The following is a 12,153-nucleotide window of genomic DNA, read 5'->3' on the forward strand; positions in this document are numbered from 1 at the left end:
AAGGGAAAGAACAAGGTAGATAGAGTTCATTTTGGAAACACGGGAGAAGGTTTCAGTATAGTCAATGCCTTCAACTTGTGAAAAACCCTTAGCAACAAGACGAGCTTTATGTTTATCAACTTTTCCATCTGGTCCATACTTGGTTATGTAAACCCATTTGCATCTAACAAGTTTTCGTCCCTTTGGAAGGGGAAAAAGATCCCATGTATCATTTGCCAATAATGAACGATATTCTTCATTCATAGTTGCGTCCCAATATGGATGGCCTAAAGCTTCTGCAAAGGTGTCATGAGCATAATTAGCTGAAGCTTGAGCTAGTAAAGAAGAGGCTCTATCAAACTGAGAACGTGTACGTCGCTAATCTGTAGGATCACCGGCAAGATAACCTATTGCATCCTGAGTAGCACGACCCGTTTTAGAAGTTGAGGAGCTGAAGGAGGATCCTGAGAAGGTGGGGGAGGATTGTCATCCTCACTGTCATCATCTGAAGAGGAAATATTTTCAGAAGTAGAAGGGATAGAGAGAGGTGGCACATCCGCCGAACTAGGCTCGTAGGCCGATATATTTTCAGCAAACTTTACATCTCTTCTAATGATGACATTTTTGGAATTAAGTGGAATAAGTCTATATCCTTTTACATCTTCAGAATATCCAACAAAAATACATTTTTCACTCTTAGGTTCTAAAGCTTTATGTTTCTCATTTGGAATATGGGCCCATGCTTCACTTCCAAAAACACGAAAGTGACTTACATCTAGTTTAATTGAGCTCCATGCTTCTTCTGGAGTGATATTCTTTAAAACCTTTGTAGGGGTGCGATTTATTATGTAATTTGCACAGTTAATTGCTTCTACCCAAAAATTAAGACTAATCCCTTTAGATTGAAGCATACAATTAGCCATTTCCTTTAAGGTGCGATTCTTCCTTTCAACTACACCATTTTGTTGTGGAGTATATGGAACAGTATGTTGCATTTGAATTCCATTCTCAGTGCAAAAGTTGATGAATTTATTGTTAACATATTCTCCACCATTATCAGATCTTAGCTTAAGAATTTGATGTCCAGATTGTTTTTCATCAAAGGCCTTAAAGGCCAAGAACATGTTAAATACTTCACTCTTGAGTTTTAAGAAGTATATCGAAGTACGTCTGGAGAAATCATCAATGAAAGTTAAGAAATACTTGTAGCCAGAGAATGAAACAACTGGAAGTGGACCACATAAATCACTATGCACAAGCTATAAAGGGGCTAAGGCGTGCCAAGAGGCACGTTTTTCAAAACTATCCCGATGATCTTTTCTGAGTACACATCCGAAACAAACACCATCTCTGCAAGATACCATGGGAAGACATGTCACCATATTTTCTTTACATAGACTCTGAAGGTGTAGAAATTTTCAATAATAAACACTTATTCACAGAGATTATCCTGATTATACACTATTGCGGAACACATGCACAATACATAACCTCCTCTACATTGATCATCAATTTAGCAGCATTAAAAACAATGAAACATCAATCGCATGCGCACATTAACACAGTATGTAACCCGGGGAAAGCATACAGCTGAAAACCCCACACTATCTGTATATTATAATGATTGAGAACATTTAACAATACATAGTACAATACTCCTCACAAGTACTCAGTACTATCTCCACCTGTTACACACAAAACTAGCTCAGATCCGAACAAGTCACAGGTTCAAATCTCCTCCGTTGCTTTGCCTACCTCCACTGCACAATCCTGCAAGAGAATCACGTGAGCAAAAGCTACAATTGCCTTGATATTGGCCCACACTGCGCAGTCCTCATTGGCATAACTCAATCCCATGCATGGGCAAATCTCATGCACAACTGATAGTCACAACTCACCCTTTCACTTACCTCTAACACCTGTCTCTGTTGAACTATCCATGCACTGAGTTAACTGATGTATTCTTCAGTTTCTTTATGAGTTAATAATTAGTGAATTAATTAACAATCAATTCACACAACTCATCACTAGTGTATTCTTTAGTTAGACTAAATACAACTAGTTCAACTAATTCAAACTGAACACAACTCCATCAACTCCACATCCAACTCCACAGAACTCACATGCATGAGTTCTAACTGAAGTCCTCCATGCAATAGCTCAACTAACACATAAGAAACCACGTGATTCCTTCTGTCAACTGCATGTGCCACATCCGTAGTTCGAACTGAAGTGCTCCAAGAGAATAAGATAATGTTTAGAGTCCAAATATTACTAAGGGCTAATAATATTTGATTGTTTCTATTTTTAGCCTAGCAGTCTAAAAATAGACTCTGATCACTCCGCTGTGAACCAAAAATAGAAGTCCATCTATTTTTCCCAACATGACCAATCATCCATAAACAGCATCTTGCAACTCATAGACCATGATCCATAAAATAGACATAGTCTAAAAATAGACTTTGCGTCAAAAATAGCCTGCGGGCCCACTTAGTGAAGGCGACTCCTTTCCACTAAGCTCCATCATCTTGTTGCATTCTCAACACTCCCTCTCAATAAGATATGGATTATCTACAACCCCTATCCTGCAACTCTGGAATGTTCTGCATGCAACACATTTGCCCGGTCCACTTGCTCCAACAACACTTGGAACAAAAACACTCCCAACTGACCACTCTTTTGGGCTAGGAACATACTCTGATGTTGAAGCTCTACCTGCTGCTGACAAGTGCTCCCTCTCTGAAATCTACACTATTGCAACATCTCCATGCATCTCACACCATTGCACACCTCTTTGTGCCACCTAGCATTGTGCAAAACACTTGTGCCTCTCGCATTGCTGCAGTCTGCTAGCTATGCGCTGTCTTGGGATTCCCTACACTGTCGCTCTCTTTGCCGCTCCATCCGCATCTGTCTCTACCCAATCAGCCAGTTCTTGCTACTCCACATCGGGGCTCCCGTAGCAAGGTCTCATCCAAGAGGTTGGGTACTTCAAGGATCCTGCCCCTCCTCCTTGGGACGATCAATCCACATCACCCCACCTCCTACCTAGAGGTATGGCTGCATGCGATCCCTTAGCCCACCTGGATCGAAGTTTCCCCCTACTGGAGGTCTCTGCATGAGTAGATGTCTCTACTCGATCTCCTCTCAGCTTCCCTTGTTGTGGCTGCTCCACAACCTCCTGAAGTTGCTGCACCAATCGTGGCTCCTCCACAATCGTCTGAGACTTCTTCTGGCTCTGCATGTTGAGAGGTAATATACGCTCCCTCTCAACCACCAAGTCTCCATCAGTTGCCTCGCTGCTCAAGGCTTTGCATGCATCTACATGCAACTGATAAAGGTTCCTCACTCGAACCCCTATCTTCCGAGTTTCTCCAGTTGTCTTGCTGCGCAGGAAAGCCTTTCCCTCACTGAAGACAACATCATATCCCTTGTCTTCTAACATCGCCACAGAGATAAGATTCTTCTTCAATCCTAGAACATGCATCACTTCCTTCAATACGAAGGGTTTACCAGACTCCCTCTCAAAGGAAATGGTACCGATACCGGTCGCACTGTATCTACCATCATCGCCCATCTCGATGTGCACTCCAAGATCTTTCTCATCCAGATCAGAAAACAAATCTCGATCTCCTGTCATGTGAGAAGACGCACCACTGTCCAAGAACCATACCAATCCCATCACACTTGATACCAAGCATGCGATTAGCGAAAAATCCAGCTCAAACTGCGAGGCTAAGGCCTCTCCCGCTACAGATCCAACAGCTTGCTTATTTTTCTTCTTCTGCAGACAATCTGTGGCATTTCCATTCTCAGCTTTGATGTTTTTGAGTTTATCCTAGAGCGCCATTCCACCAGCTCAAAACTCAACCGCTTCTGATCTAAAATTCGTGAGAACAAATTATTTCTCGTATAGAGATTGACTATATGGGCTTTTACCAGATATCTCACATTCCAAAGGAATGATGAATCCAGAGGCTACCTGGCCCGATTACAAACTCTGCCTGAAGAAATAAAATGTAAACACTTTCTGAATAATAGATCTGATGATCAACCTACTCTGATACCATGTAGAAATTTTGAATAATAAACACTTATTCACAGAGATTATCCCGATTATACACTATTGCGGAATACATGCACAATACATAACCTCCTCTACGTTGATCATCAATTTAGCAGCATTAAAAACAATGAAACATCAATCGCATGCGCATATTAACACAGTATGTAACCCGGGGAAAGCATACAGCTGAAAACCCCACACTATCTGTATATTATAATGATTGAGAACATATAACAATACATAGTACAATACTCCTCACAAGTACTTAGTACTATCTCCACCGGTTACACACAAAACTAGCTCAGATCCGAACAAGTCACAGGTTCAAATCTCCTCCGCTGCTTTGCCTGCCTCCACTGCAAAATCCTGCAAGAGAATCACGTGAGCACAAGCTACAATTGCCTTGATATTGGCCCACACTGCGTAGTCCTCATAACTCAATCCCATGCATGTGCAAATCTCATGCACAACTGATAGTCACAACTCACCCTTTCACTTACCTCTAACACCTGTCTCTGTTGAACTGTCCATGCACTGAGTTAACTAATGTATTCTTCAGTTGCTTTATGAGTTAATAATTAGTGAATTAATTAACAATCAATTCACACAACTCATCACTAGTGTATTCTTTAGTTAGACTAAATACAACTAGTTCAACTAAGTCAAACTGAACACAACTCCATCAACTCCACATCCAACTCCACAGAACTCACATGCATGAGTTCTAACTGAAGTCCTCCATGCAATAGCTCAACTAACACATAAGAAACCACGTGATTCCTTCTGTCAGTTGCATGTGCCACACCCGTAGCTCGAACTGAAGTGCTCCAAGAGAATAAGATAATGTTTAGAGTCCAAATATTACTAAGGGCTAATAATATTTGACTGTTTCTATTTTTAGCCTGGCATTCTAAAAATAGACTCTGAACACTCTGCTATGAACCAAAAATAGAAGTCCATCTATTTTTCCCAACATGACCAATCATCCATAAACAGCATCCTGCAACTCATAGACCATGATCCATATGTCTAAAAATATACTTTGAGCCAAAAATAGCCTGCGGGCCCACTTAGTGAAGGTGACTCCTTTCCACTAAGCTCCATCATCTTGTTGCATTCTCAACAGAAAGGAGTGATAGTTTAAGTGACCAAATCGCTCATGCCAAAGTTTGCTCACTTCATCATTATGAGCAACAAATACCGAGGGAATATTTGATGACCCAAAGTTGTTAAACTTATACAACCTTGTAGAATCATCGGCAACGCTAGTAGCTAAAATCTATCTAGGATCTCCTAGGTCCTTAATTACAACATCGTGAGGTGAAAATTCAACGATTTTACCTTCACCTGAATGATATATCTTATATACAGATAGAAGGTTGCAGGATAAGGTTGGAACACATAATACATCATTGAATTGACCATTGTCTATATGAACAGTTCCAGTCCCTACAACACTAAGAGATCTATCATCACCAACATATATATTTTTGGTATTACAATCATTTAAAGAAGAAAACATGGCTTTGTTTTTGGCCATGTGATAAGAAGCTCCTGAATCAATGAGCCACTCATGAGAATGAGAAGAAGAAGATACATTTAGTGCATATCCAGACCGAGATGCTTGACAACCACATGCAGAAAGTGTTATTCCTGAAGATGAAGTTGAAGTTGTTGAGTGCTCCAAATGGATGTTATGCTTCTTCATTTTTGCTTCCAAGGCATCCATCTTCTTAAATCATTTGGATTCTAAGTGGCCATCTCGATTACAAAAGTGGCAATGTCTATCATTCTTCTTCCCTTTGTTTTTATTTGCCTTATCATTTTGTTGAAATGATTTTTCATTTTGAGGCTGAAATTGCTTAGGACCCTTGTTTGGTTTAGGACCATTCTTTTTAGGATACGACTTCTTAGGATTCTTTGAATTTGGTTGCTGCTGGGCAGCTAAGGCTTTCTTAGAAGAGTTTCCAAGATTAAGAAGACCAAGGTGTAAGAGTTTTTCTTGTTCTCTTATTAAAGAATCACAAAAGGAATCAAAGGAAGGGGACTTGTAGTCTTGTCCTTGAGAAATGAAGGCTTCTCTTGTAGAATGGAAGGTGGAAACAAACACAGAATAGGTTGGTCCCAACTTAGTAAGAATGGAATAGATAAGGTTACCATCTTCTTTCTTAACCTTAACACCTTCCAAGAGAAGTCTAAGGGTCTTGAACTTGGACAAAAAATCTTCAATGGAAGAAAAATTATTGGGGTCCAATGTAAGCAACTCATTTTGAGTTGATGGGCTCTAAGTTCATTTTTAATTCCAAAAACTTTAGTGATTTGTTTCATTGCTTCATTAGGAGTATCAAGTTCTGCGATATGGAATCTAAGGTCTAAAGAAATAGACATCCCTATCAACCCACGTGCTTGATCTTGCCTATTTTCCCATTTGGTTGTCTTATCTTCATATTTCGGTTTGGTTTCTTGGCCTGAGGCTATTCTGTAAAGACCTTTACTTCTAAGTAAATCCACAATGTAGGACCACCATTGGAAGTAGAAGGTGCTGTCAAGAATAACTTGGCATGGACTTTCCATTTTAACAGAAACTGAAGCTATAGATGTTGAAGCTAAGTGTTCCAATGGAAAGATCTCGAAAAATTAGGCTGATTAAAAAAAACAGCTCAGAAAACGACTTCCGGATGAAGAAGTTATGGCTTTTTGAAGAAAAGTTGTTGAAGATGCCGACGAAATGCGGGAATGTGCGAGAATGAATAATAATGTTATATAAAAAGAAATCCGCCCCCTTTCCAAACTTAATCTAATTAGCTCAACAAAGAGAAAGAATTGAACTCAAGACCTCTATTCTCATAGAGTAACTTTGGACCAAGTGAGCTAGTTTAAAAGGTTAGTAATTTTTGGAAAAGAGAAAGGGGTTTTTTTTTTTTTTAGTCACCGAAGCTTTGGGGTGTGTGCTTACTTGAGAAAGCTCTTTTTTTGCCTGCAAAACAAAAACCCAAAACAGACATACAAAATAAAAACAAACCTTATGGTTTGAAGTTAGATTTACCCGAAAACTAACAATTTTCCTCAATGTTTCTGACTTTCCGAGATCACACTAATGCGCGGCAAAAAAGAGCATACGCATGAGAAAAAAAAACTTCCTTTCTGTTTCTAATTTGCCCAAATCGCACAGAGTCGTGGGGCAAAGAGAATACGCAGAAATGAAAGGTGTAGATTCGGTAATAAAAAACAAAGAGATAAATAAACCGAAATAAATAGAGAGAAAAAAACTAGAAACTGCAAGTAAACATTGTATACCTTCGAATCTTTAAAATGATGTAGCTAGGGCTACCAGAAACCTTTTCGCGTGAAACGAAAGGGGTTCCTCACTGGAACAGATGCTCCTAACACAATAGAGCAGTCCTCTTGGCCCAAAAGTAGTCAGAAACAATAGATCTAGGAAACAGTAGTCGGATGCAGTTCTATCAGCTTCAGATTTGGATCACTAATGGATGCGGCCCTCAAATTGCTCTGATACCATGTAGGAATTTACAAGGTAAGTTCCTCAGACAGAACACCAAAGGACACCGCTCACAAACAGATCACAGATCAACACACCAGTATTGTTGACGTGGTTAAAACCCTCAAAGAGGGAAACAGTCCACGACCTGAGCCAACACAGCCACTTCAGACAAGCTATTAATAAAAGAATGAAAATTTACATAAGCTTTTCTCATTAACAGTTCCCCTACAAATGACCCTCCATTCTCTTTAAATAGAGATCATGGACAAATCGGGTGTTAAGCCACGAATCAAGTGTCGGTAATACCGAGGAAAGAATGAACCGTCAGATCACTACATATCATCACCGTCGGAATGTAAGTTACAAAAGTACATAGTAAAGAAACACACTTTACCTAACTCTACACTAGACCAAGTTATACTTAACTATTTCCTATGTGTCGGAATATCCTAACAGCTTGAGTCATAGCAAATTGGTATTGGAAGGGATGATAGAATAGATTTAATCAAAATTATTATCCCCACTAAATTGAGCCAGAGCATACCCCAATTTTGAATTTTCTTTTTCATTTTGTCTACAGAAGAATGTCAAATATTAAACTTCAACACCTCTTTTGAAATAGGCAAACCTAAGTGTTTGAAGTGGGACTAATTTGTTTTGAAGGGTACTCTGAAAATTTGAGAAACGCATTGTAGTATTCTTGAAGGGTTGTTCCATCCATATATGTTGCTCTTTTTATTATTTAGGAGACCTCCAAAAATCTACCCAAAATGATTTTGAATCTTTTTTCCACAATACACTAAGATCCCCCCCATAAATAGAGTATCATTGGCAAATTGGGAGTGGTTTATGCTCTTGACTCCTCTGCTGAAATGGATGCCAGTGATGGAGCCACTCTTCTTGTTGTGCTCAAGATTCATGCTCAAATATTCTTCCATGATGATGTAGAGGAAAGGAGATAGAGGGAAACCTTGCCTAAGACCTCTTGAACTTTGAAAGAAACTCCTTGGTCTTCCATTAATTAGGGGGGAAATCCAGGGACCTTGAATGCAAGCTTTTATAAGATCTATGAAATCAAAGGCAAACCCAAAATTTTGTTGTACAATGAAAACGATGGGGTGGCTGACTCTATCAAATGCGTTGGCCATATCGAGTTTCAAAATGAAGCCTTGCTCTTTTCTAGATAGGCTGGAATGTTGTCGACAATTTGTCTATTTGGAACAAAACCTCCTTGATTTTCAGAAATCAAAATGGGGAGGAGGTTTTTTAGCCTATTTGCTAAAATCTTGGAGATGATTTTGTAGGATGAATTGCACAGAGAAATAGGTCTAAAGCAATGAAAAGAGGAGGGCCTGGATTCTTTAGGGATAAGAGCCAAAAAGGTGGAATTGGTGATGCCTCCTATTTTCCTTTTTCTGAAGACCCATCTAATCATTTTTAGAAGATATTTTTTTATGAGCAACCAGAACGAGCGGAAGAAGGCAATGGAGAAACCATCAGGCCCTGGAGCTTTATCAGGATGAAGATTCCATATTGCAGATTGTAGTTCCTCTTCTTCTACTTGTTTGGAAAGAGAAGAATTTGCCTCTTCTAAGACTAATTTAGGAATGTGTCTAATGAAGTCTTCATAGTTGGAGTTTCCTATATCAGCAAAAAGCAAGCTTTTGAAATGTTGGTATGCTTCCTTTTTTATTTCTTCTTGCCCCTTTATTTTGACTTCCCCTTCTCCTATGATTGACTCAATATGGTTTTTGACCCTTCTCATTTTGGTGGTGTTGTGGAAGAAGGTTGTATTCTTATCTCCAACCTGTATCCATAAGTTCCTGGATTTTAACCTCCAGGATTCTTCCTCACTTCTATTATTTTTATATATTTCCCAGTATATTTCTTTTTCTTTCATTTGCTTTTCTTTTGTGACTTCTCCTTCTTCCATACTCCTCTGGACATGATTTAACTCCATTTTTAGCTCTATTTTCTTTTGATGTGGCTCTTTATAGTGAATTATGGCCCATTCCTTAAGTTTGTTTCTGACATTCTTTAACTTTGATTCCCAGATGAAGCTTGGGGAGCCATTAATACTGTGATTCCAAGCTGAAGAGACCAACGTTCTAACTTCTTTGAAATTGGACCAAAGGGGATTGTATCGAAAAGGAAGAGGTCCCAGATTTTCGCCTTCTCCAAATTTAATAGCTATGGGCTTATGATCTGATGTTGCAAAGGGGATGATTTTTTAAATCACCAAGTTAAAATATGATATGAAACTATCTTGGATTAAAAACCTGTCCAGTATTTCTTTGATATTACCCGGACCTTATCTTATGTTGCTCCATGTAAACTTGTCATTCTTAGGAGCAATATCCACTAGACTGTGAGCTTCTATGATGTTCTCTAGCTTGTTTCTGGAGGGATCTGACTGAAGACAACCTCCTTGTTTTTCATCTGTATTCAAAATCAGATTTAAATCTCCTCCGACTATAATTTTCTTGTTGGTTTTTGAGTTTAGGCAATCATCCAAGGACTGCCAACATTGATCCTTGTCTCTGAAATGAGAGGGAGCATAAATATTGAATATGCTGATTTGGTATCCAAAGATTTTATTTCTGAGTTCGGTCTTTATCCAACGTTGCTCTTTGATCATACAAATAAGATCCCAAGAGGATTGTTTCCACATTGTGAAAATGCCTCTAGAGGCACCTATTGCATTTATTGTTATTCCTTCATAGTGCTTTATTTTTTGGGTTATCTGATTCATTTCTTGTTCAGATGACTTGGTCTCCTGAAATAGGAAGATATCAAGACTTTCAGTTCTAACAAGGTCTTTTCATAATTGACTTTCGAGGGATGGCCGAGACCTCTACAATTCCAGGAGACCAGATTCATTATTTATTATGGGTTGGTGCAGAGGGACCTTTCCCTCGAACTGCCTGAGTTAGTTTTTCCTTGCTTCCAACACCTTTTTCTATATATGTCTCCATTGGTTGTTGAGTTCCCATGGCCATTTCTTTTAATGTTGCTTCATCTCTTATTTCCTTATTTGATTTCCTTCCTAGCTTCTTGTGGCTATCTGATGGAAAGAGGGATTCCTTGGATTGGTTTCTTGTGAGAATCCTTTCAAAAGAGGGGGGAGAGGGCTCGAGGGAGAACTAGGGGAGATAGGGTGAGGGAGAAGGGGAGAAAAGGGGATGAAGCGAGAGGGGTGGGAGGCGAGGAAACACAAGTTTTAGGGAGAAGAGGCAAGACATCCTCTCTAGCAGAGGGAGGGTCAAGAGGGGGAGCTAGAGAAGCAAAGGGATTGAAATCAGGAAGATGAGAGGGAGAAGAGGAGGAAGGGGGTTCAACTCGAGGAGGGGGAACATAATGGAGGGGTTTGGAGGCTTTGAAGACTTGTTTCCAGATTTTTTTCGTTTGACAGTTTCCTAATGAGGTTCTTGAGTTTCAGCTGCTTCTTCTACTTCTTTATTTGGACATCTATTTGCAAAATGACTGTATTCATGACATACCTTGCATTTAAAAGGAAGATACTCATATTCCAATTGTTGTATGTGAGCACAATTGTCTACCTTGATCTTCACTGATTCTGGTAGTCCCTTTCCCAGATCAACTTCCACATAGATTCGATCGCAGGCATGAATATTATCTTTTGGCTCAGTTCAGTCTATGTATTTTCTGAATGCATTGCCTATAGCTTTGACAGATTCATCTCCCCAACAATCAAGAGGATAGTGAGGGAGACGAACCCATACAAGAACAATGTTAGGGACATCAAGTTCGGGATCGAAGTCCTGTGTCCATCTATTCAGGTATAGGCCTCTGGTGTCCATGAAATATGGCCCATTTCTGAAGATAAGATCTCTATCTTCTCTGGATTCAAAATAGAAAGTGAAGTAGCCTCTACCACATAAGCAAATGGATATTTGGCCTTGAGTTGAGGGAGCCTAGTTGCTTTCTACCCATTTTTCAATTGTTTTTGGAGAGGGCCAAAGGCCCATGAATTGTTCAACCAATCCCCTCTCAAATAGAGATAGAGCTGCTCTTCAAGGCATCACAGGAAGAAAATCAATTTCAGGTATGTCCTCTAGTTTCCTTATAAACTTGGAGATAGCAGGTTGATCTCGAGGAGCACCAACGGAGTTAACGATACTGGAAAAGGCCAGAGCAGTAGCGTCAGGGGGGGGGATGCAGCAGTTGAGCGAGCCCCCTCCGGATCAGACTCTAGATGGGCCATGGGAGCAGGGAACAAAGGAAAGGTTTAGACGCAGTCTCAGTAGGAGAGCGCAGGGCAAGAAAACGAATCACTACTACAATCGAAATACTACATATTAATGCATACTAATCTATGCAATAATAGATATATCTTTGATAATACATATTAATAAATAATTATAACTAATCAAGAAAAATAATAAAAATTAAAACTAAAAATATTAATAATCATAATTAATAAATGGATGAAATAATAAAATATTTGAAAAATATTGAGTAAACAAAAGAAGTCAAAAAATATATTCAAAAAAGAATTAAATATTAAGAGTAATAAAATAAAATGAAGTCAAATATAATTAAACATTTTTAGAATAATAAAATAATTATATTAATAAAAAGATAA

Source organism: Pinus tabuliformis, chromosome 1_2 (assembly GCF_031772625.1).
Source record: "Pinus tabuliformis cultivar Carrire ecotype Pingquan chromosome 1_2, CPIR1, whole genome shotgun sequence".
NCBI lineage: Eukaryota > Viridiplantae > Streptophyta > Pinopsida > Pinales > Pinaceae > Pinus > Pinus tabuliformis.